The sequence below is a fragment of the Stegostoma tigrinum genome, chromosome 24 (assembly GCF_030684315.1).
Source record: "Stegostoma tigrinum isolate sSteTig4 chromosome 24, sSteTig4.hap1, whole genome shotgun sequence".
NCBI lineage: Eukaryota > Metazoa > Chordata > Chondrichthyes > Orectolobiformes > Stegostomatidae > Stegostoma > Stegostoma tigrinum.
Window position 1 is genome coordinate 1221281 of NC_081377.1, and position 24642 is coordinate 1245922.

The following is a 24642-nucleotide window of genomic DNA, read 5'->3' on the forward strand; positions in this document are numbered from 1 at the left end:
TTTTAAATGAATGATCACATGTGCCTCTCCTGGGCAGGGATGAAACTGCATGCTCCAGTATTATTCCTGGCCTGGGGCCCCTGACCCTGACCCAAGCTCAGTGATCACCTAGAAACTTGGGCCCCAATGTACCCCCTGCACAAAGCACTGATCCTGGGTCCCCAGAACAGTTCTGTTTAAAAATTTAGGGACAGGGTTCATGAAAATGAGCACTAGGTGATGGCCCAGAGGTATTATCAATCGATTGTTAATCCAGGGACCCAGATCACAACCTGGGGACCTGGGCTTGAATCCTACCATGGCAGATGGTGGAACTTGAATTCAATAATTATCTGGAATTAAGAATTTAATGATGACTCTGAATCCATTGTCGATTGTTGGAAAAACCCACCTGGTTCACTAATGTCCTTTAGGGAAAGAAACTGCCATCCTTACCTGGTCTGGCCTACATGTGACTCCAGACCCACAGCAATATGGTTGACTCTTAACTGCCCTCTAGGCAATTAGGGATGGACAATAAATGCTGCCTGGCCAGCAACACCCTCATCCTGTGAATGAATAAAGAAAAAATAAGTTAATGGAAAACCCAGAATCTACTCACTTAACAAGAAGAAGATCCTGTCTCAACCTTCCCCTATTCCCTGGAATTTTACTGGGCTTAGTAAACACAGTCATGAATAAGCACTAAATGTCTGATTGATTAGGATGAGAAATTTTGGTCTAAAAATGCCCTCTTTAACCAATGTGTCAAAACACTGGTCAAATATCCAGCTCTATCTGGAAGTCTGGCAATCAATAAAATGGCTGTTGTGTCCCTTATGGGTCGCTGAATACCCACCATTTTCACTGAATCACAGAGTCCCTACAGCGTGGAAGCCATTCAGCCCATTGGGCCTATACTGAATCTCCAAACAGCATCTCACCCAGACCCACCATCAACTTATCCCTGTAACCCTGCATTTCCCATGACTTACGCAGCTAGCCTGCACATGCCTAGACACTATGGGCAACTAGCATAACCAATCCAACTAACCTGCACATCTTTGGACTGTGGGAGGAAAGTGGAGCTCCCGGACAAAACCCACACTACACAGGGAGAAGAGGAAATTCTGAGACTGTGACCTCAAGTTCTGGGCTTCCCCAACATTGGGAATACCTTTTCTGCATCTAGCCTGTCCAGCTCCAGCAGGATGTTATATGTTTCTATGAGATCACCCTTCTATGAGGACATTGGTGAGGCCATCCTTGGAGTATTGTGTTCAGTTTTGATCACTTTGCAATAGGGAAGATGCTATTAAATTGGAAAGAGCACAGAAGAAATTTATAAGGAAGTTACCAGGATTCAAGTGACTGAATTATAGGGAGAGGTTGGACAAGCAAGGTCTTTTTCCTTTAGAGTGTAGGAGACTGAGCAGGGATCTTATGCAAGTGTATAAGAGCTTGAGTGGCATGGATAAGGTGACTGCACTCGATCTTTTTCCCAGGGTTGGGGAATTGAGAACCAGAGGGCATTAGTTTAAGATAAGAGGGGAAAGAATACATGGGAACGTGAGGGGCAACTTTTTTTTAAACACAGAGGGTGGTACACATATGGAATGAACTGCCAGTGAAAGTGGTTGAGACAGGTACATTAACAACATTCAAAAGGCATTTGGACAAATACGTGAAAGGAAGGATTTAGAAGGATACGGGCTAAGTGCAGGGAAATGGTGTTAGTGTGGATAGACGTTTTGGTTGGCATGGACTAGTTTGGGCTGAAGGGCCATCTCTATGCTGTAGAGACTGCTGTATGCTCTATTACTCTATGACACCCCTCATTCTTCTAAATTCCAGTGAATACAAGCCCAGTTGACCCAATCTTTCCTCATATGTCAGTCCTGCCATCCCAGGAATCAGTATGGTGAATCTTCGCTGCACTCCCTTAATAGCAAAAATGCCTCACAGACTGGGAGAACAAAACTGCACACTACACTCAAGGTGTGACCCCGCCAAAGCCCTGTATAACCTCAGCAAGCCATCCCTACTCCTACATTCAAATCCTCTCACTGTGAAGGCCATCATACCATTAGCTTTCCTCACCACCTGCTGCACCTGGGTGCCAACCTTCAGTGATTGTTCCCCCATGACCACCAGTGCTCATTGCACCTCACCTTTTCCTAAACTGCTACCATTCAGACATTAATCTGCCTTCCTGTTTTTGTGAGAAAAGTGGATAAATTCACATTTATCCACATTATATTGCATTTGTGAAGTATTTTCCAACTCAGCCAGTCTGTTCAAGTCACCTGCAGCCTCTTAGCACCCTCCTCATAGCACACACTTCCACCCAACTTAGTGTCATCTCTAAATTTGGAGACTTTGCACACAACTCCTTCATTAAATTGTTAATATATATTGTGAACAGCTGAACCCAGCAGTACCCCACCCATCACTGCCTGTCACTCTGAAAAGGGACCTATTTTTTCTAACTCTTTGCTTCCTGTCTGCCAACCAGTTCTGTATCCATGTCAATAGATTACCTCTGATACCATGAGCATTAACCTTCCTTACTAATCTCCTGTGTAGAACATTGTCAAATGCCTTTTGGAAGTCCAGATGCACAACATCTACTGATTCACCATTGTCTACTCTACTGGTCACATCCTCAAAAAATTCCAGAAGATTTGTCAAGCATGACTCCCCTGTAGTGAATCCATCCTGACTAGGACTAATTCTGTCACCACTTTCCAAATGCTCAGTAATAACATCCTTAATGATTTATGCTAGCATTTTCCCCACCAGCGATGTCGGGCTAACCAGTTTATAATTCCCCATTTTCTCTCTCCCTCCTTTTTTAACGAGTGGAGTTACATTAGCTATCCTCCAGTCCATTGGAACTCTTCCGGAGGCTACAGAATGCTGGAAAGTGATCACCAATGCAACTATTATTTCTAGGTCCAATTCCTTAAGTACTCTGGGATACAGAGCATCAGGCTCTGGGGACTTATTGTGTTTTAATCCCATCAATTTCTTCAATACTATTTCCTCATGAATAAGGACTTTCTTCAGCTGTCCCAGGGAAAGATAAGTCATTAGCGTCGATTCCTCCCCCTGCATGGTCATTTGCCTCAGGAGTGAGCAGAAGAAGAGTTTAAGATGACTATCAGGTACTGCCCTAGCTCTTTTCCTCTGAGAGCTACGTGATTCCAACTGCACACTGGGATATGAATGCATGGTCTGAGACTCAACATGTCAACCTTGGAAATGAGGAATCCATGTACTGTAGGATAATGGTTAAGTCCTTTTATATTGGTAATTACATGATTAATAGTGCTTGCTGAAAGGAGATGCACTTGAAGCTAGGAGAGAGGCTATAACATTTCACGAATGATCCCTCCTACATACTCACTTAGTGCAAATAGTTAATGAATAAAAAGCTGCTCCTCCCTACCATGAGGTCTGACATACGTCTGTCTCTTGCTCTCTATACCTCCTCAGCATGATCTCACAAGATGCTGGTAAGTCCATTGGGAGCTATCCCTGGCTCTGACCACTCCTCACAGGAAATCGAAAACAAGTGTGATCAGCAGCAGCAAGGCTCACCCTGTGAAGAGGTAAGACAGAACCAGCAAAATCTCTGACTGGGCAGGACCGCCTGACCAGACACAAACCCCAGGGCAGGCAGGACCCAGCAAGACTCTAGACGCTGAACCATGAAAGACCTGAGACATTCACATAACAAGACAGTGCAAATACAAGGACAACGTCTGCAGGAGAAACCCCACAGGAGACCCACATGGCCCTGGGAACTATTTTAACCCTCCTGCAGCCTTTGTGGATGCTGCAGGGCCTCAGACAGGCTGACTAGCGGTGGTGCTGCCAGAGAGGGCACCAAACACTGTGACAGGAACAGGTGGTATTGCTAAAAGGGTCATTTCAAAGGACTTGTACAAAGAAATGTCATTGCAAAGGAAGAAGGCTCTACCCAACCCCAGGGAGAGTTGCTTACAGTTATGGTGCTCCCAGTTCCTCACAGAAGCTTGTGCTAGAAACACATTAGGTATACAATGTGAAAGGTGTTCCTTTACAGAAAAGTATGGTTGTTAGAGAAATAATTGACCTGGATGGTCAATACTAGAGCATGGAAATCAATGTCAGCAGCCACTACACACACTTGAGGTTAGACAAAAGGGCTCCAGTCACTGTTTTCTTAGACAGTCTTTCACAGCTGAGAGATGTTACCCAAAAACATCAACTGTATAACCCAGAGATCGAACTTCCCAGTAAAGATCAATTTCAGGCAAAGTTACAATGCACATTTCAGGCATGTTGGGAAACACAGCAGTGGGACAACCTGTAAAACATTAAAATTCATCTTTAAAATCAATGTAGTTGTCAGTCAGACACCCACAAACCATGTTGCAGCTGTACAGAAATTTATTTAGGGCACTATTGAAATATTGTACAAGGTTATGGTCACCACACTGCCAGAAGGATTTGGAGGTGTTCCTGTGTCTCTAAGAGGCCTAGGAAAGCTCAACATCATGTACTGCATCACACTCAAAGCAAGGTCTAAATCTATGTAAAAGCCAAAATAACTCAGAAACAAAAACAGAAATTGCTGGAAGAGCTCAGCAGGTCTAGCAGCATCTGTGGAGAGAAATCAGAGCTAAGATTTCAGGATCAGTGAACCTATGTGATTGTTCGAGGCTCACGTTCAAAGAACAGAGAACAGTATGGCCCAGGAATAGGTCTTTCAGCCCACCAAGACTGTGCAGACACATAATGCCTATATAAACTACAAAACTTTTGTCCCCACATGGTCTGTATTCCTCTATTCCCTGCCTATTCATGTACCTGTCAAAATGCTTCTTAAACATTGCTATTGCATATCCCTCCACCTCCTTGGATAGCACATTCTAGGCATTTACCACCCACTGTGTAAAGAAACTTTCCTCTCACATTTTCTTTAAACTTATTCTTTTTTACCTTGAACCCTCTATCCCTAGTAATTGACATTATTCCCTGGGGGAAAAAGCCTCCAAATAACCACCATGCCACTCATAATTTTATAAACTTTTATCATTCGATGTTCAAGTGAAAGCAAGCCAAGTTTGTCCAATATTTCCTTAAAGCTATTACCCTCCAACCCAGGCAACATTCTGAGAGTTGGTTCTGTACCTTCTCCAAAGCCTCCAAATCCTTCTGGCAGTGTGGTGACCATAACCTTGTACAATATTTCAATAGTGGCCTAAATAAATTTCTGTACAGCTGCAACATGATTTGCCAACTTCTATATTTTATGCCCCGACTGATGGAGTTAAACATGCTAAACATCTTGACCTTATCCACTTCAGTTTAACATGAAAGAGGACATTGAGGTGATGTTGAAGAAGGGAGTTATTTCAAAAGTGGCAGAGCGATGGCATTCTGTTCAGCTATGGTGCCTGTCCCTCAGCCAAATGGAATTTGTGTCAAGTTAACATGTTTAAACAAAGCAGTCCAACGTGATTTCAATCCGATGGCACCAGTAGATTAGAGCCTGGTAAACTCTCAAATAACATACTTTTCATGAAGTTAGATGCCAACAGCAGTTTCTGGCAACTTCTTTTGGCCAAATATTCCAAATTGTTGACTGCATTCATGAATTCCTCTGGATGTTATTCTTTTAAATATCTGGCCCTTGGCATTACATCTATGCTTGAGAGAATTTTTAAATGGGCAATGTCAAGGAAGGAGACCTATGCCATATTCACATCCATGAGTTACTTAAACCCAACATGATGACAGAGTGAAGAGGGTCTGGTGTAAAATATAGGATAGTGGGTTGACACCTAACTACAAATGTGACTTTTCAGCCATGTTGATCAGGCAAAAGGAATAATGGTGGATCTACAGAGCCATCTGATCCTTTCACAAATAACAGAAAGCCCAACAACACATGGAATAGTAAACCAAGTGGGAACAGTCCTGCCTTGCTTAGCACAGTTCAATGAACCTCTCAGTGAGCCCTCGGAATATGAGCACTCACAGTGTTGAAATGAACATCAGCAGTGCTCATCCAACTGAAACAGCGATAAACTCATTTCATCAAGGATAGTAGGAACTGCCGATGCTGGAGAATTTGAGATAACACAGTGTAGAGATGGATGAACACAGCAGACCAAGCAGCATCTGAGGAAAGCTGATGTTTTGGCCTACTGTGTTCATCCAGCTCTACACTGTGTTATCTCATTTCATCAAAGATCTTTTTACAGTATGACGCAACTCGTACCACTTTCATAGAGGCAGGTGCATTATCAACAGATCTAAAATCCATTTTCTTTCAGTTTTAATGTGGAGGGTATAGAAGAACAGTTTATGATGCTTCCAGAGCTCCTCCAGACACTGCACAAATGACAAAGAAGCACTTTTGCAGAAACTATGGCGTGAGAGAAATGATCAGGTGACATAAATTTTTTGAGAAGATTTGTAGCTCAGGTTGTTAATGGGGTTGTAAACTTGCTCACTGAGCTGGTAGGTTTGATTATAAATGTTTCATCACCCTGCTAGGTGACATCGTCAGTGTGCCTCCGGTAAAGCGTCAGTGTTCTGTCCCGCTGGTTATTTATGTGCCTCGGTTTGCTGGATTGTTTGGTATTACTTCCAGTTCTGTTTCTCCGTGATTTGTATTCAGGGTCGAATTCACTGTGCTTGTTGATGGAGTTCCGGTTAGAATATCAGGCCTCCAGGAATTCCCTGGCATGTCTCTGCTTGGCTTGTGCGATTATCCATATGTTGTCGCAAAACTTCACAAAGCAGAACAGGAGCACTTATATGGAGTCTTCAAAAGGAATGCATACCCAAAAAGCACAATCTGCTGTTACTTCTGAGACAGACCGCAACAGGAAGGCATAACACAACCAGACTCACTAATCACCCTACCTTACATCAAAGACATTTCAGAGGTGACCACAGATCAGAACCCTAGGTATCAGAATAGCCCACAAACTGACAACCACCCTACAACAGCCACTGATAAACATAAAGGATTCCATACCCAAATCCAGGAAAACTGGCATAATATACAAAATGCCATGCCTTGAGAAACACTACACAGGCCAAATCAGAAGAAAACTGACAGTACGGATACATGAACACCAACTAGCCGCCAAGAGACACAATCAATTCTCAGAGATAGTAAGTACTACAGATGCTGGAGTCAGAGATAACACAGTGTGGATCTGGAGGAATACAGCTGGCCAGGAAGCAACAGAGGAGCAGGGAAGTTGACGCTTCGCATCGGAACCTTTCTTCAGAAAAGGCTGGGGGTTTGGGGGAAGGGAGCTCAGAAATAGAGAGAGGAGGGGTGGGGCTGGAGAAGGTAGGTGGGATGGTGAGAGGTGAGTGCAGGTAGGGAGTGGTGGGAATTAGTCAGTGAGGGTGGGAAGAGCAGAGAGATGGGAGAGAAGATGGACAGGTTGTACCAGGTTAAGGAGAGGGAGATGAGAGGGAGAGTTATTCATGGGATGAGTCCGGAGTGGGGAGAGTTTGAAGCTGGTAAAGTCCACATTCATGCCATTGGGTTGTCAGCTTCTGAGGTGGAATATGAGGTGCTGCTCCCCCAGTTTCCGGGTGGTGTCATTGTGACTCTGGATGGACATGTCTCCCAGGGAGTGGGAGGGGGAGGGGAAGTTAAAATGGTTGGTGACCGGAAGGTGTTGTCGTTTGTTGCAAACACAGCACAGATGCTCTACAAAATGGTCTCTGAGCCTCTACTTGGTCTCACCGATGTAGAGGAGGCTACATCATGAGCAGCAGATGGAATAGACCACATTGACGGATGTTCAGGTGAACCCCTGCCTGATATGAAAGGTTTGTTTTGTGCCTGGGTTGGAGATGAGGGGAGAGGTGGAGGGGTAGGTGTAGCACTTCCTGTGGTTTCAGGGAAAGGTGCTGGGGGTGGGGGCGAGGGGACTAGTGACCAAAGGAGTTGCAGAGAGAGTGGTCCCTATGAAAGGCAGGTAGAGGTGGGGAAGGATATATATCTTTGGTTGTGGGGTTGGATTGTAGGTGGTGGAAGTGGCAGAGAATGATAGGTTGGATGTGGAGGTTAGTGGGGTGATATGTGAGGACAAGGGGGATTCTGTCTTTGTTTTTGTTTAGTGCCAGTGTAGCTATGGAAGAGGGATTGTTCCAAGTGTCCTACAAAGAGGCAGGCATAGCTTGTGCTCCAGCGGGTTCCCATGGCCACCCCCTTAGTCTGTAAGAAGTGGGAGGAGTTAAAGGAGAGGAGTAAGGGTAAGGACGCTTAAGCAGACAAGGGTGTTGGTGGAGGAAGACTGGCTGGGCCTGTAGGCGACGAAGAAGCGGAGGGCTTTTAGGCTATCTGCATGGAGGATACAAGTATATAGGGATTGGAAGCCCATAGTGAAGATGGGGTGTTGGGGGCCAGGGAATTGGAAGTTTTGGAGGAGATGGAGGGCATGGGTGGTGTCCCAGACATAGGTGGGGAGTTCCTGAACCGGGGGAGAAAACAGAATAAATGGAGACATGTTCAGTGGGACAGGAGCAGGCAGGGACAGTGGGTTAATCAGGTTTGTGGATTTTGGGAAGGAGATAGAAATAAGTGGTGTGGGATTGGGGAATGGTGAGGTTGGAGGCTGTGGGTGGGAGGTCACCTGAGGTAATGAGGTTGTCTCACTTGCCTTACTACATATTGACAATGAGGGACACAAATTTGACTGGGACAACAGATCAATAATCACACAAGGCAAGCAGAGACACGCCAGGGAATTCCTGGAGGCCTGGCATTCCAACCGGAACTCCATCAACAAACACATTAAATTAGCCCCTGTGTACAAACCACTGAGAAACAGAACTGGAAGTGATACCAACCATCCCAGAAAACTGAGCATATAAATAACAAGCGGGACAGAACACTGACGCTTCACCAGAGGCTCACTGACAATGTTACCTAGCAGGATGATGAAACATCAGCAACCAAACCCACCAGCTCAGTGAGCACGTCTACAATGTTATCGGGCGACATCTTTGGGTTACTGTTCAGAATTGAAACTGACCACATGCTGTCAAAAACCTTGTTAAACTCAAGAGCTTGAAAAGCTGCCTCCCAAAATCGAGATATTCTGTTTAAGGTTTGAAGCAGTTGATCCCCTCTCGGATGTTATGATCCCAGCGAATGGTAATATTCACCAAGCCAGATCCCAGGGTGAGATATGGCATGGTAGATCACCAATTTTAACTCTGTTTGTTTACTGTCAAGGTCAGTCATTGAACAAGAAGCTGCCAATGTACATTTAATAAAATAACATAAAAGTTTGTTACTTCTATAATTTATTTTATGAAAGAAAAATCACACTACATGAAAACTATTTGAAATAATTCAATACAAATATCAGAAGCAAGTATTCAACATTTTTACTTCAGCAATAACCTTACAGATATCCAAACTTCAAGGAGGAGTCACCCCTATCTACATACTAAAGCCTCCAAATCAGTTGGTAAATTTCTATGCAGTCACTTGATGCTTTTTTCTTCAATTAATTTCTCTCAACAAGAACGTTAAACAATGTGCCAACTCAGCTCACAATTACTCCTGAACATGGGTTCCTTCATGTTCTGTCTTAATAACCTTGTAGGATGCACTTCTGTCTGACATCTCCACAGCTTTCTGCTTGTGAAATTTTCTTCTAAGAACCTAAGACTTCTCGCTATCCCTGCCTGACTATTTTTGGAGACTGCAATTAATTGTACTTCTGCTTTTGTTCGGGCTGCCTGTCTTGCTCTGCCTGTGTTGCAAAACGTGTCGGCCAGCAGCAGAGTAATGATTTCCAGTTGGCTTGGTTGTTTTTGTTTTAGTTAAAGTCACATCAATTTTTGGAAATGCTATTTCCAACTCACATTAACTTTAAAATAAAATACTTTCTGATCCATTCAAATGGAACAAATTAGACCTTCATAGAACAGAACATTAAAATCTACTGTTGTCCACTTTATAAATTGAGTTCCCAAATAGTTATTGAAAATTAAATGCTGGCGGTATGGGCAGCAGCAGCATCAGCGAAGTGGACCCAGAGTGGACGCTTGGTGACGGTGAAGTTGAATTTGAGCCAGTGTGATGCAGTATCAGCAGTGGTTGCATTGGTGAGTTTCAGTGAGGGCACGTGATGGCAGCAGCATCGGTGGAGGCGAGATAGTGACGGAGAGTGGTAGTATGGCGAGGGCACTCGCGGCTGGCTGCTCCAAGTGCACTTAACAAGAAGGACTGTAAAGTTGAACTTCACTTCTTTATTTTTCTGCCTTTATATTCTATATTCTGGTTTATTCTTCTGTGGTTTAAGACGGCACCGGAGAGTGATGATACTATCCAATGCTTCTTACTGTATCTTGTGACAAAATACATGTGACAATAAATAAAATCAAACAATGATTTAATACGGATTAGAGAAAATCTTGGGGGAGATGTTGGATAATGGTTGTAAGTTGGACCAAGCTTACAGGGTTGTCGAACAGACAGTGACTAAAGTTTGTTGTTCACTGAACTGAGGATAAACTCACCTCTCTTTGCAACCTCAGTATAATTTTACAGTACGTAAATTTTGGAAGTGAAGATGAAGTAGAAAACTAAAGAAATCTATGGCTACAGAGAGATAGATTCTTCAAACTGTAAAACCATGAAAATACAAACTAAACATTTCTACAGGAATAGAAATGAATTAAAAAGCAAACAAGCTATGGGTAGAATGTTATTTAGAAGGGATTCAGATGACTGTGAACACTTCTGGTCTCCATATCAGTGAAAGGACAGAGAGTCAAAAGTGGAGAGAAAACAATAGCTTTATAATGATGATGTTTAACACTTCACTGGCCATAGGTGAAGTGCCAGATGACTGGGCGATAGCCGATATGGTTCCTTTGTTCAAGAAGGGTAGCAGGGATAGGCCAGGTAATTTTAGGCGAACTAGTCTGACATTAGTGGTAGGGAAATTATCGGAAAAAATTCTGAGGGACAGAATTAAATCAATACTTGGAGAGATAGTGATTGGTCAAGAATGCTCAGCATGGATTTGTTCGAGGAAGACCCTGTATGATTAACTTAATTGAGTTTTTTTGAAAAGGTTACTAAATATATTGATGAAGGTGGTATAGTTGATGTGGTTAACATGGATTTCAGTAAGGCCATTGATACGGTCTCACATGGAAGGTTGATCCAAACGGTAAAAGTCCATGGGATCCAAGGCAAGTTGTCAGACTGATTCCAAATTAGGCTTGTAAATAGGAGGTGAAGGGTAATGAGAGAGGATTGTTCTTGTGATTGGAAACATGTGACCAGGTATGTATCACGAGGTTTGGTGCTGGGATTCTTGGTGTTTGTTATGTACATTAACAACTTGGATATGAATGTAGAAAGTATAATTAGGTTTGTAGGTGACACCAAAGTTCGTAACGTTGTTGGTAGTGGGGAGGATGGTCTCAGCCTCAGACTGACATTGATTAGCTGATAAATTGGGCAGAGCAATGGCAGATGGAATTTAATCCTGATACGTGTGAGGTGATGCACTTTGAGAGGTCTAATAAGGAAGGACAGTGAATGGTAGGTCCCTAAGGAACAAAGGGTCCTTGTTTTACAAGTCCATAGATCACTGAAGGTGTCAGCACAGGTAGACAGGGTTGTGAAAAAGGCCTTCTTTAGCCAGGGTGTAGATTATAGGAGCAAAAAAGTCTTGTTACAATTATAAAACATTAGTTAGGCCACAGTTGGAAAGTTGTGTGCTGTTCTAGTTGTCACAAACGCCATGAATCGCAGCACCAATCCTTTGGTATACTGCTGGTGTCACATGGAAGATGGCTGCAGGCTCCCAAGGCAGAATATGAGGTGCTGCTCCTCCAGTTTGCGGGTGGGGCCATTGTGACACTGGAGGAGGCCCAGAATGGACATGTCACCCAGGGAGTGGGAGGGGGAGTTAAAATGGTTGGTGACAGGAAAGTGTTGTCTTTCATCACATACAAAGTGCAGATATTCTGCAAAACAGTCTCCAAGTCTAAGCTTGGTCTCACCTTCCCCCTCCCCATTTCTGAGGAAGGATCCTGACCCGAAAAGTCAACTTTCCTGCTCTTCCGATGCTTCCTGGCCTGCTGTGTTCCTCCAGCTTCACACTGTGTTATCTCTGACTCCAGCATCTACCGTTCTTGCTATCTCTGAGTGACATACTATGAGTATCAAAGTAGGCTCAGAGTGAGTGGGTGAGCATTATGAGTGTGAGTGCATAGCCCACAGATACAGTCCCTGAGCTGTGTGTGTGTTTGTGTCTGTCTCTGGGTGTGTGTGTGTGTTTGTGTGCGCGTGTGTGTGAAAGTGTGTCCCTGAGTAGTGTTTTGGTGCAGCATGATTACAATGAGAGTTACTGGTGCAGCCTGAGGTTAGAACATTGAAGAAATGACCTGTAAGTGGATTGGACATGTGCCATAGAGGCCGTTAGAGGCTGGCACGTATCTGATGCCAATGTCCATTGATGATGATATCCTGTACTGTAATTTCCTTTGCTCTTTTTGTTCTAGAGTGAGTGTGCCCTGAGATGCTAGTGCCTGGTGTCCAATATAGAAGTTGTACAGAGGAGATGGCGAGCCGAGTCTAGCAGGTGTACACTCTGGTTTGCCTGTGGAGTTTATTCAGGTCCAGCTGGTTCTGGTGATGAATATTAATGAGGTGAGTTACAGGATGATTAACAATCAACAATCTCCCATAACTGACAATTCACCACAGTCGTGAGAGAAACTCAGCACAGAGATTGCAAAAAGCATAAAACATGCAGTCAAATGCTGCTGACATTGAAATGGACCTTGCTGGAATTCCTCATCTGACTCTGCCACACAGCTCACATTATCCAGAGCCCGAGATCTAACCCTAACCCTATACCTAAACTTAACCCGAGAACGAACACTAACCCGAACCCTGTACCTAACCCTGATCCTGTATCTATCCCTATTCTTAACCACACAGTTCACAGATACTAGTCTTCAGCCAATTCGATTTACTCCATGTGATATCAAGAAACAGCTGGATGCACTGGACACTGCAAAGCCTATGAACCCTGACAACATTCCAGCAATAGTACTGAAGACTTGTCCTCCTGAATTTGCTGCTCCCCTACCCAAGCTGTTCCAGCATAGTTACAACACTGGCATCTACCCGACAATGTGGTAAATTGGTCAGGTACATCCTGTACGTAAAAGACACGACAAATCCAATCCAGCCAATTACCACCCCATCAATCTCATCAGTAAAGTAATGGAAGGTGCCAGTAACAGTGCTATCTAGCAGCACCTGCTCAGCAATAATCTGCTCGTGATGCCCAGTTTGAGTTCCACCAGGGCCACTCAGCTCCTGACCTCTTACAGCCTTGGTTCAAACATGGACAAAAGAGTTGAATTCCAGAAGCGAGGTGAGAGTGACAGCCCTTGATATCAAAGTTGTATATGAACAAGTGTGGCATCAAGGATCCCTGGAAAAACTGGAATCAATGGGTATCAGGGGGCAAACTCTCTGCTGCTTGATGTCATACCTTACACATGGGAAGATGATTGTGGTTGTTGGAGCTCAGTCATTTGGACTCCAGAGGTTCCTCAAGGTAGTGTCCTAGGCTCAACAATCTTCAGCTGATTCATTAATGATACTCGTTCTATCATAAGCCCAGAAGTGGGGATGTTTTTTGATGATTGAGGGTTTTCAGCACCAATCATGAATCCCCAGTTACTGAAGCAATCTGTGTCTGAATACAACAGGATCTGGACAATATCCAGGCTTGGGTTACAAGTGGCAAGTAACATTTGCGCCACACAAATGCCAGGCTATGACCATCACCAATAAGAGACAATCTCACCACTGCCTTTGACTTTCAATCGTGTTACTAACACTGAATACCCCACGATCAACATCCTGGGGGTTATCATTTATCAGAAACTCAACTGGACTCATCACATAAACACAGTGGCTACAAGTGCAGGCCAGAGGGTGGGAATACTGTGGCGAGTAACTCTCCTCCCGACCCCTCAAAGCCTGTCTATCAACCTCAGGAGTGTGGTGGAATACTCCGCACTTGTGTGGGTGAATGCAGCCTGAACAACACTCAAGTAGCTTGACACCATCCAGGACAAAGCAGCCGCTTGATTGGCATCACATCCACTCCCTCCATCACCGCTGCTCAGTAGCAGCAGTGTGTACCATCTACAAGATCCACTGCAGAATTCTCAACAAAGATCTTCAGACAGCACCTTCCAAACCCACGACCACTTCCATCTAGAAGGACAAGGGCAGCAGATACATGGGAACACCACCACCTCCAAGTTTCCCTGAAAGCTACTCACCACCCTGACTCGGAAATATATCACCATTTCTTCATTGTTACTGGGTCAAATCCTGGAATTCACTCCCTATTAGCATTGTGGGTCAACCCACAGCAGGTGGACTGCAGCAGTTCAAGAAGGCAGCTCATACCATCTTCTCAAGGGCAATTAGGGATGGGCATAAAATGCTGGCCATACAGTAATGTCCATATCTCACAAAATGAATAAATTTTAAAAATCATCCTGAACCCTATACCTAACCCTAAACCTATACCTAACCCTCAACCTATACCTAACCTTAAGCCTAAGCCTGTAAAACTCCATCAATATTGTGAGACTGGAATCACATGTCACACAGAATACAGAAGGGTCCCAGGTTCCCTTTCCTGAGGAGCTTTAGTTTATCGTTAGTTTATTTGTAGTTGATGACAATCCCTTACATCCATTTGTGTGGTATCAGTGCAGTAATTAAAGAATTATTGAATTTTGTTTTGAATTGAGAATGAAGGAATAATGCAGGAGATAACGTGGTTATGTGTACAGTGAGGACTGCCTGGGAACATTCCACAGTTCAAGAGAAGCTCTGTCTCCCCCAGACTCTCATTCCCCATGTACAAGGACTCAGCCTTGACAGAGATACAGAAAGCCAAATGATAGACTCTCCAATATCAATGACCTTGTGCTTATTCATTTTAATGCACCACGTTGTGCAGCAAATGTTAAAATTTTTGACTATTTGTTTTGGATTTGTTGATACATCTTCTTTAGTTCATTCGCATGCCTCCAGAACAGGACTGCAAGCTGACACAGGTCACGCCATTACCTCAAATCTGACTCTTCCCTTTCTCCCGTACCATACATATGCACATGCACGGAGATTGACATAATACATCTAGCAGAAACAGATGCATCACACCCTCATGGAGAAATACAATGAAACACATATACAGCCACAAACATGGAGAGACACTCTTCACACAGACAGGTACATACACATGTATACAAACTGACAGATGCATACACAACCAATCACACACATACATACATTCACATGCACACATACACACGCAGACACAGAAGAGTCAAACTCCCACAGACAGTAACACATGCATGTGCACATATATGCACACACACATAAACATGATGGACACACACCCACACACACACACGCATGCATGCACTCACACACATGCACCTACATTCATGCACACATACACACACAGATAGAGCAATACACGTATAGACACACTGATGCACACACACTCACACAAATGCACTCCCACACAGACATACACAAACACAAACACACACACATATGCAGAGTCAGACACGTACAGACACCTAGACGCATATATTCTCTCACACACACAGGAAGACACAGGTACACACACATACACAAACACACTCTCACATGCACACATAAACATGCATACACATGCACACAAACACTCAAAGTCACGTTCCCACAAGAAATAACACATGCATATGCGCATGTACACATGCATACATAGATACAGGCACACTCGCGCGCGCGCGCACACACACACACGCACACGCATGCACACACACACAAACTCAAACACAAATACATGAAATAATTCTGGCACATTATTGCCTGCCCACTGTTCCCTCCAACGTGCATAGCTATGTATCAATTGGAAGTCCCCGTTCGGGATCTGTACAAGCCTTTTAGGTAATTATAAGTATACCCACGAAAGATAATCTAACAGGAACTAGCATTTAAATAAATTACCTTAATGCATGAAAAATAAAATCAAAAGAGAGGATTGTCTGCACTAGACCAGAATGGACTGATGTGGATCGTTTGAATCAATGGTCAAGATTTGGTTACAAAATCTGCACACACTGGTTGTCATGCTCATGTTTGCAAATTTCTGAAAGCAATGGATACTTTGCTTTACAATGCAGAATGAGACATGATAATTTACCTTGATATAAGTTTGATGTGGCATGCCTGGACTTTCAGGAAGCTTTTGATGCAATGCTTCACAACAGCCTTGTGAGGAAAGTCATGTCACTGAAAAAAAAAGGACAATAACAACATGGATATAAAATTGGCTGAGTAATAGGAAATAGAGGGTAATGCTCAATGCTTATTTTTCAGGCTGGAGGAATCAATGATCTAGATCTTGGGCATGTAGGGTAAAGTTTACAAATTTGCAGAGGTCATGAATGTTGGGATTACTGTAAACTGTGAACAGGACAATGTGGAATTCCAAAAGGACATTGACAAGTTGAAGAAATGGGTGAAATGCAGTGAAGTGTGAGGTAATGCGCTTTGTTTGGAAGAGCACAGGGTCCTGGGTGTAAATGTGTACAGATTATTGAAGGTGGCAGGACAGCAGTAAATAAAGTGTACAGTGCCCTTAGCTTTATTAATAGGGGCACAGAGTACAAGAGCAAGGAGATGATGTTGAATTTGTATAAGAAACTTAGAGTCGTAGAGCCATACAGCATGGCAACAGATCCTTTGGTCCAACTTGTCCATGCTGACCAGGCATCCCAATCTCACCTAGTCCCATTTGACAGCATTTCATCCAGATCCCTCTAACCCTTCCTATTCATTTGCCGATCCAGATGTCTTTTAATGTTGCAACTGTACCTGTCCCCACCACTTCATCTGGCAGCTCATTCCATGCATTCATCACCCTCTGCGTAAGGAAGTTACCCCTTTGGGTCCTTTTTAAATTTTTGCCCTCTCACCTTAAACTTACACCCTCTAGATTTCGACACTGCCACCTTAGGAAAATTCACCCTCTCTGTGCCTCTCGTGATCTTATAAACCTTTATAAGGTCACTCTTCAGTCTCCGAAGTCCTGGAGAAGAGAGTCCCCAGCTTATTTTCCTTCTCCCTATACATCAAATGCTCCAATGCTGGCAACATCCTTGCAAATCTTTTCTGAACCCTCTCAAGTTTAACAATATCCTTCCTATAGAAGAGCAATCAGAATTGTAAGCAGTACAGTGTTCTGACCGATAAAGGCAAGTGTGTTAATTCTCTTCTTCACTATCCTGTCTACCCGTGGCTCCACTTTCAAGGAACTATGTACCTGCATTCCAGGTCTTGCTGTTTGGCAACACACCCCGAGATTTGGCTATTGATTGTATATACCTTGTCTTGGTTTGCCTTATCAAAATGCACCACCTCACATTTAGCTAAATTAAACTTCTTCTGCTACTCCTTGGCCCATTGGCCCAATTGATCAAAATCCCATTCCACTCTGATACAGCCTCCTTCACTGTCCACCACACCATCAATTTTGGTGTCATCTGCAAACTTACTATATTCACATCCAAATCATTTATGTAAATGGTGTAAAGCAGTGGACCCAGCACCAATCCTTGTGGCACACTGCCGGTCACAGACCTCCAGTCTGAAATGTAATCCTCAACCACCCCTGTCTGTCTCCCATCTCAAGCCAATTTTGCATCCAATTGCCCAGCTACATCCTGGATCCCATATGATCTAACTAACCAGTCAACCATGTGGAACCTTGCTGAACAGTTGGCTGAAGTCCATGTAGACAACATCAATCTCTCTGCCATCATCAATTTTCTTTTACAACCTCTTCAAATAATTCAATCAATTTAGTGAGAAATGATTTCCTATGCACAAAGCCACATCCCAGAATTTGGCTATGGTAACACATTGTGTTAACAGGCTTTTCCCCTGTTAAGCCAAAAAAGCCAAGTATTGTTTGATTTACTCATTTCCCTTTTTACTCTTGTTCTTTTTACTGAGGCATGTGAAATAACTCCACAGAGGTCAGTGTCCTGTCATCAGGTTACCTTTTATTTACATGTGCATAGTACTGGACACTAGGCCCGCTTCCTCAGTCAGCTCTCAGAGCGAACGGAACTCCTGACATTGCTGTTTATGTCTGTCAACCAGGGCTCCCTGATTGGACCAGGTTAACATCCCCAATCAGGGAACTCATATTATACCAGATCCACCTGGCTGACCTTGTTACAATCACTATAATATGTTTCAGGGTTTTCTCCAAATTCTAGTTTTGTATTCTAATTTTTGAAATAAATGTACAGGAAAATTAGAAGGCATGGAATCCCTACAGTGTGGAAACAGACCCTTTGGCCCAACAAGTCCACACCAACCCTTGTAAAATCCCACCCAGACCCATCCCCCTGTAACCCACCAAATCTACACATCCATGAACACTATGGGTAATTTAGCGTGGCCAATCCACCTAGCCTGCACATCTTTGGACTGTGGGAGGAAACCCACGCAGACACGGGGAGAATGTACAAACTCCACTCAGTCACCTGAGAGTGGGATTGAACCTGGGTCCCTGGTGCTATGAGGCTGCAGTGCTAACCACTAAGCCACTGTGCTTCCGCCATTAAGTTCATAAAACCCATTAAGTTGAAATCAAAGATGGAGTTTAGTAACAAAACATTCAAAACATAGGGGAATTACTATGTTATTCAATTCACACATTCAAGCTCTTCAGAAATTAGGGAAGACAGATAAGCAGATATATTAAAAATGTTGCTAAATCCAGGATATCAGAAATCAGTGCACGTGAGGTACAGAGTCCTGGAGATCAGTGTCCAGTGACAGTTTCTTTGGATTACGATCCCCTCTTGAAGGCAAATTGTGGGCTTGTTTGCAGCAAGAAATTGGAATCAGAGATGGAGGGTCTGAGGCAAGCTGCCAACACAGCCTGAAGTCCTGCTTTCCGCCTGCAGGTCAAACAGGATCCCTGAAATGTAGGCTTCAGCAATTCATCAAGCTCTGATTTCTATCATGTGACAATGACAGATATTTCAGGTGCAAAGGGTAAATCACAATCGTAAAGTCATGAAGCAGACAGGAGCTTTATTTCCCAATCCGAGTGTCCAAGACAAGGTGAAGGGGCTAAGTGTAAGACCATTCAGCCCATTTTAATAGTATGGGTTTTGAGATGTTTCCTCGGCAAGAGCTGGTTGCAGGCGGCTCACCCTCAAGCCCTTAGGACAGCTTTAGCTGTAATCTTTACAGAACGCAAAGGGTTCAGAAGCTTCTGGAAATATGATCATGTGATCAGCTTTGACCATCTTATTAGCACAGAAACACTGTCCATTTTTAAAAGAAATGCAAGTCTAATACAAAAATAGAACGTATGGTTTTCTTTGGGATGCCTCCTCACGATGTTTGACCATGACCAAACACATGCCCCCACTCATTGTCTTTTCACTGGGGAGAGGGAGTGGAGGGATGATTTGACATCAGTCAGCTGCCTGAACCTCTACTCTACCTTGAGCTTATCACCGTTCTCCAAACCCTGTGGATGGCAGCTTGCCCACCAGATGGAAAGAAATAATTCGTTTGATTGATTCCGATAATACACTGGCCATGCCAAAATACAGATTGTGTGGTCAGTCTATTGTAAAACAGATGAACAAAAGCAGAAAGGGGTTGATCCTTCCTGCTGTGCCACCTGCTCAACAGAACCTTGCCCTGTGCACCACCTCCCAGCCAACTATTCCCCACTCTCACCCCAGCGCTGGGCACCACGATTTTACACCACCATATAACCATGAGACACATCACCTCAGGCCAGACCTGATACTCACCAGCTGCCCATCTCAACTGTGCCCACGACATAGCTCTAGCAGTGATTGGCCAGCAGTTCCCCAGGTTGCGGGTTCCTCCTGGAGGAGGGCAGGACACCCACAACTAGCCATCACAGTGTGATATAACAGTGGGTGGGCTTCAGTGGGTGACATACCTTCTACTGGGGTAGGGGTGGTATTGGAGTTTTACCCTGGAATGGGGTTGAGAAACAGATCAATCATGATTGAATAGTGGGAAAGACTCAATGGGCCAAATGGCCTAATTCTGCTCCTATCTCTTATAGCCACAATGACCTCAGAATGAGTGTTGCACAGGCTCAGATTAACGGAAGCTTCCATACAGCCTTGGGGCGAGTGACTACGGGTAACATCATGCTCGTTCCCCCCACCACCCCGCTCCTGCTTTAAAGAAGGAGTGCATTCGGCCTGTTCCCCCTCACAGCTGCACCCTGGCACAACAGCCTGCCACCGTGTTGGGTTTTGAGGCTGGTAGGTCCTGAGACTGGCCCAGCTCAGACTTCATCTGAACCACATCTTCACTCGGCCTCAATGACCAGGTTTTGTCAGCGACAGTCCCAAGAAGCTATCTGCCAGAGAGACTGATAATTATCATTTTATGTATTTAAACAATGTTCTTCCTCTGCTCAGAGTTTGGAATTTCTCTGGTTAAAGGCGACTCTCAACTAATTCCTGGACAACAAAATGTGAGGCTGGATGAACACAGCAGGCCAAGCAGCATCTCAGGAGCATAAAAGCTGACGTTTCGGGCCTAGACCCTTCCTCTGATGAAGGGTCTAGGCCCGAAACGTTAGCTTTTATGCTCCTGAGATGCTGCTTGGCCTGCTGTGTTCATCCAGCCTCACATTTTGTTGTCTTGGATTCTCCAGCATCTGCAGTTCCCATTATCTCTCAACTAATTCCTGGTGTCCACTCGCCTTACACTGGCTCAGACTCAGGGCTGGTAACTGGCTCACATGCCCCCTCTTGTGACTGGTTCAAGAAGTACACCAGCTGGGGGAACTCATTTCAAACTGATGTTTTGTCTGTCATTAAACAGAATTGATCACCATCTGAAATAGCGAGTACAGTCCAGGCAGAGACTTTACATAAAAATTACAAAGGGTTAGAAATCTGTGGCAAGTCTGGCAGTGTCAGCGTGGAGAGGAACTGGTTCATGAGCAGGATACTTCTGCTCAGGGCTGAAAGCAGTGTCTGTTGGGAGATCACTCTAGGAAATCCTGAGAGAATAATTCAGGGATACAGCATGCCTGTGGACCCTGTCCAACTGCGAATAATGGTCCATTTCCCAAGTTATTGACCCTGTTGCAGCATCTCATCAGGAGCCTACAGTCACACTGCCTCGTGGGGGAGAGTTTCTCAACCACCAATCACCATTAAAAACTGATAAGGATGGCAGCCTGCCCACCAAATGGAAAGAAATAATTCACTTGATTGACCCCAATAATACACTGGCCATGCCAAAATACAGATGTATCTATTCTATCTGCCAGTCTATTGTTAAACAGCTGCATGAACAAAAGCAGAAAGGGGTTGATCCCTCCTGCTGTGCCACCTGCTTAACAGAACCTTGCCCTGTGCACCACCTCCCAGCCAACTATTCCCCTAAGATTTAGGGGATGTTTTGGGGTAGGGATGGTAATAGATCATAGATCATAGAAAAGTACAGCACAGTACAGGCCCTTCGGCCCACCATGTTGTGCCGTGGACTAATCCTAATCCAAAAATAAAATAACCTAACCTACATTCCCCTCAATTCACTGCTGTCCATGTGCATGTCCAGTGGTTGCTTAAATGTCACTAATGAGTCTGCTTCCACGACTACCACTGGCAAACTATTCCATGCGCTCACAACTCTCTGGGTGAAGAACATCCCTCTGACGTCTTCTCTATACCTTCCTCCTAACACCTTAAAACTATGACCCTTTGTGGCAGTCAATCCTGCCCTGGGGAAAAGTCCCCGGCCATCGACTCCATCCATGCCCCTCACCACCCCGCACACCCGGAGTAAGATCAGTGAGCAGCAACTTACTCTGCCAGGGCCCCCACTGTATGGGTTCTAGAACATTTAAAAAGGGGCACTTCGCCCAGAGCCAACTGGGGCTTCCCTTGCAGAGATGGACCCTTCTCTGCTGGCTCTATAAATATTTGCCGGTTAGACAGAGACCATTCTGCAGTTGGTCTCACATTGCTGGTGATAGGCCACGGCTATGGGACAATGCCTGCCTCCCCTCCTGAGGTTTTCCCCAGCAACAAGCCATGTGATATGTCACCTCTAAGACCATCATCTGGAAACTCTGAGCATCATCTGACAGCTCAATGACCTTTCATCAGAACTAAATTGAATTTAAGATGTAATAAGTTTTGAACAATTAGAAAGGCCGGAGAAAAGAACAAAAGGGAAGGTCTCTGATTGGGTGAAGATAGGAGTGATTCAATGAATAAAAGGCTAATGGAGGCAAGTAAAGAGACAGTTGATGGGATCGAAGAGGACAGTGGAGGGAGGTAAGAGGTGTAAAGGAGGGAGTCGAATCATCATCTACAAAACAACAGCAGTTTTGATCATAAATTGTTGACCTCCATGTGGATTCTGGGTGGAATGGTGAACATGGATTTATACTCCAGAGGTGTGTAATAACATCTCTGAACAGGTTGATTAAGAAAAAGTGGAATGTTTAATGCATATGACTGTGTACAGCATGTACTGTTATGTCTACGAGTCATGAAGTGAAAGATGTTCAAATTGTTTGCTTTGTTAAACCAGCTGATTTTGTTTAAATTTCTACTGTGACCTCAGTTAACCTTTACAGCTTACAATTAGTTTCAATGAGAGTATATCATAGAAATTCCAGGAACTGAGATGTCTCAACCCAAAATCCTTCCCCTTAACTAAAACTGTTCGAGTTTGATTACCTTTTATGATACAGCTTTGACTTTTTTCGGCAGTTTGCTTTTAACACCAAGAGAGAAATAATGAAGCAACCCCAACCTTCACTTGCCTCAGGTCTCAATCTCTCTCAAAAGTCTGGAATGAGGAATGAATCTTGTATTTCACCTGCAAAGTGAAGCTGTTCTCAGTTCACAGCTGCTGCAGCATCAATTACAGTTCAAGTTCACCTGAAGTCCTGCAGAGCCAACTGAAAGGATCTCCACTGGACACTGACTTACTGGATTTAAATTAATGGGAATGAATGCTGTTGGTTCCAAAGATTTTAAGAAGTTCATAATTTGTGAGGTGCGTGCATGAGTGTGTGCATGACTTTGTGTGCGACTGTGTGTCTATGCGTGTGTGTGTGATTGTATGCGTGTGTGTGCAATCATTTGTGTGCCTATGTGTACGATTGTGTGTGTGTGTGTGTGTGTGTGTGTCTGCATGTGTGCAAGCGTGTGCATGCAATTGTGTGTGTGTATTTATGTGTGTGTGTCTGTGTGTGCACGAATGTTTGTGCCTATGCATGAGTGTGTGTGTGTGTATTTGTGTACAGATAATGTGTTCATTATCTAATTTGTGTTTGTGTGAAAGGTGTGCGCACAATGGTTTGCTGTATGTGTACTGACACTGTGCGATACCTGGTGTATGTATGCATGGAACATACGTGTGATTGAAATACTCAAGTGCTGGGGGGCATGCTGAATAAAGCAAAGCTAAATAGATGGCTTATAAAGATGATAAACATAATCAACGCTGTCCGGGTGTGAGTGTGCACAGGGACTATGTGCATTGTCTGGTGTTAGTGCTAACAGAGAGTTTATGTAGTGCTGGGTGTTCATGTGTACAAGGAATGTGTGCAATGTCCATTGTGAGTCTGCAAAGGGTGTGTGCGCACCAACTGATGTGTGTATAAAGGGAGAGTGTATGGTATGTATAAAGTGTGTGTAACATCTGAAGTAGAGTGTGTCCAATAGCTGATGTTAGTGTTTACAGAGACTGCCAGCAGTGTCTGATATAAGTGTGTTTAGCAGGTGTGTGCAATATTGGATGTGATTGTGTACAAGGAGTGTATGCAGTGTCCAGCGTGAGTGTATAAAGGAAGTACGTGCAACGTCTGAAGTGTGTGTACAAGGAGTGTGTGTAGTCTCTGATATGACTGCGTAAAGGAGAGTGTGTAATCCCTGGTGTTCATACTCAAATTGAGTTTATGCAGTGTTTGGTGTTCATGCTTACAGGGAGTGAATGCATTGACCAGTGTGTATGAAGTGTGTTCAGCATCTGATGTGTGTGTAAAGGGACAGTGTATAGTGTCTAATGTGAATGTGTGCATTGTCAGTCATGAAGGTGTACTGGGAATGTACCCAATAAAATTGTGAGTGTGCACAGGAAGTGTATGCAGCATCCACTGAAACCGTGTACAGTGAGCATGTGTAGCATCTGGTCTGAATGTGGGAGCATCTCGTGTATACAAATAGAGAGTGTGAAGTGTCTGATGTGACTGTGAACAGGGAGTGTATACGTTGTCCACTGTGCATGTGTACATGGAGTATAAACTGTGCCTGTCGTCCATATGTACAGGGAGCATGTGTAGAGTGTTTGCGTGAGTGTGTAAAGAATGTGTTTGCACTAACTGAAGTATGTGTAAAGGGAGATAGTACAGTGTTCAGTTTGAATGCCTCCAGGCAAAGTGTGCAGTACCTGATGTGAATGTGTACAGGCAGAATATGCAGTATCTGATGTTAGTGTGCAAAGGAAGTGTGTGCAATATCTGA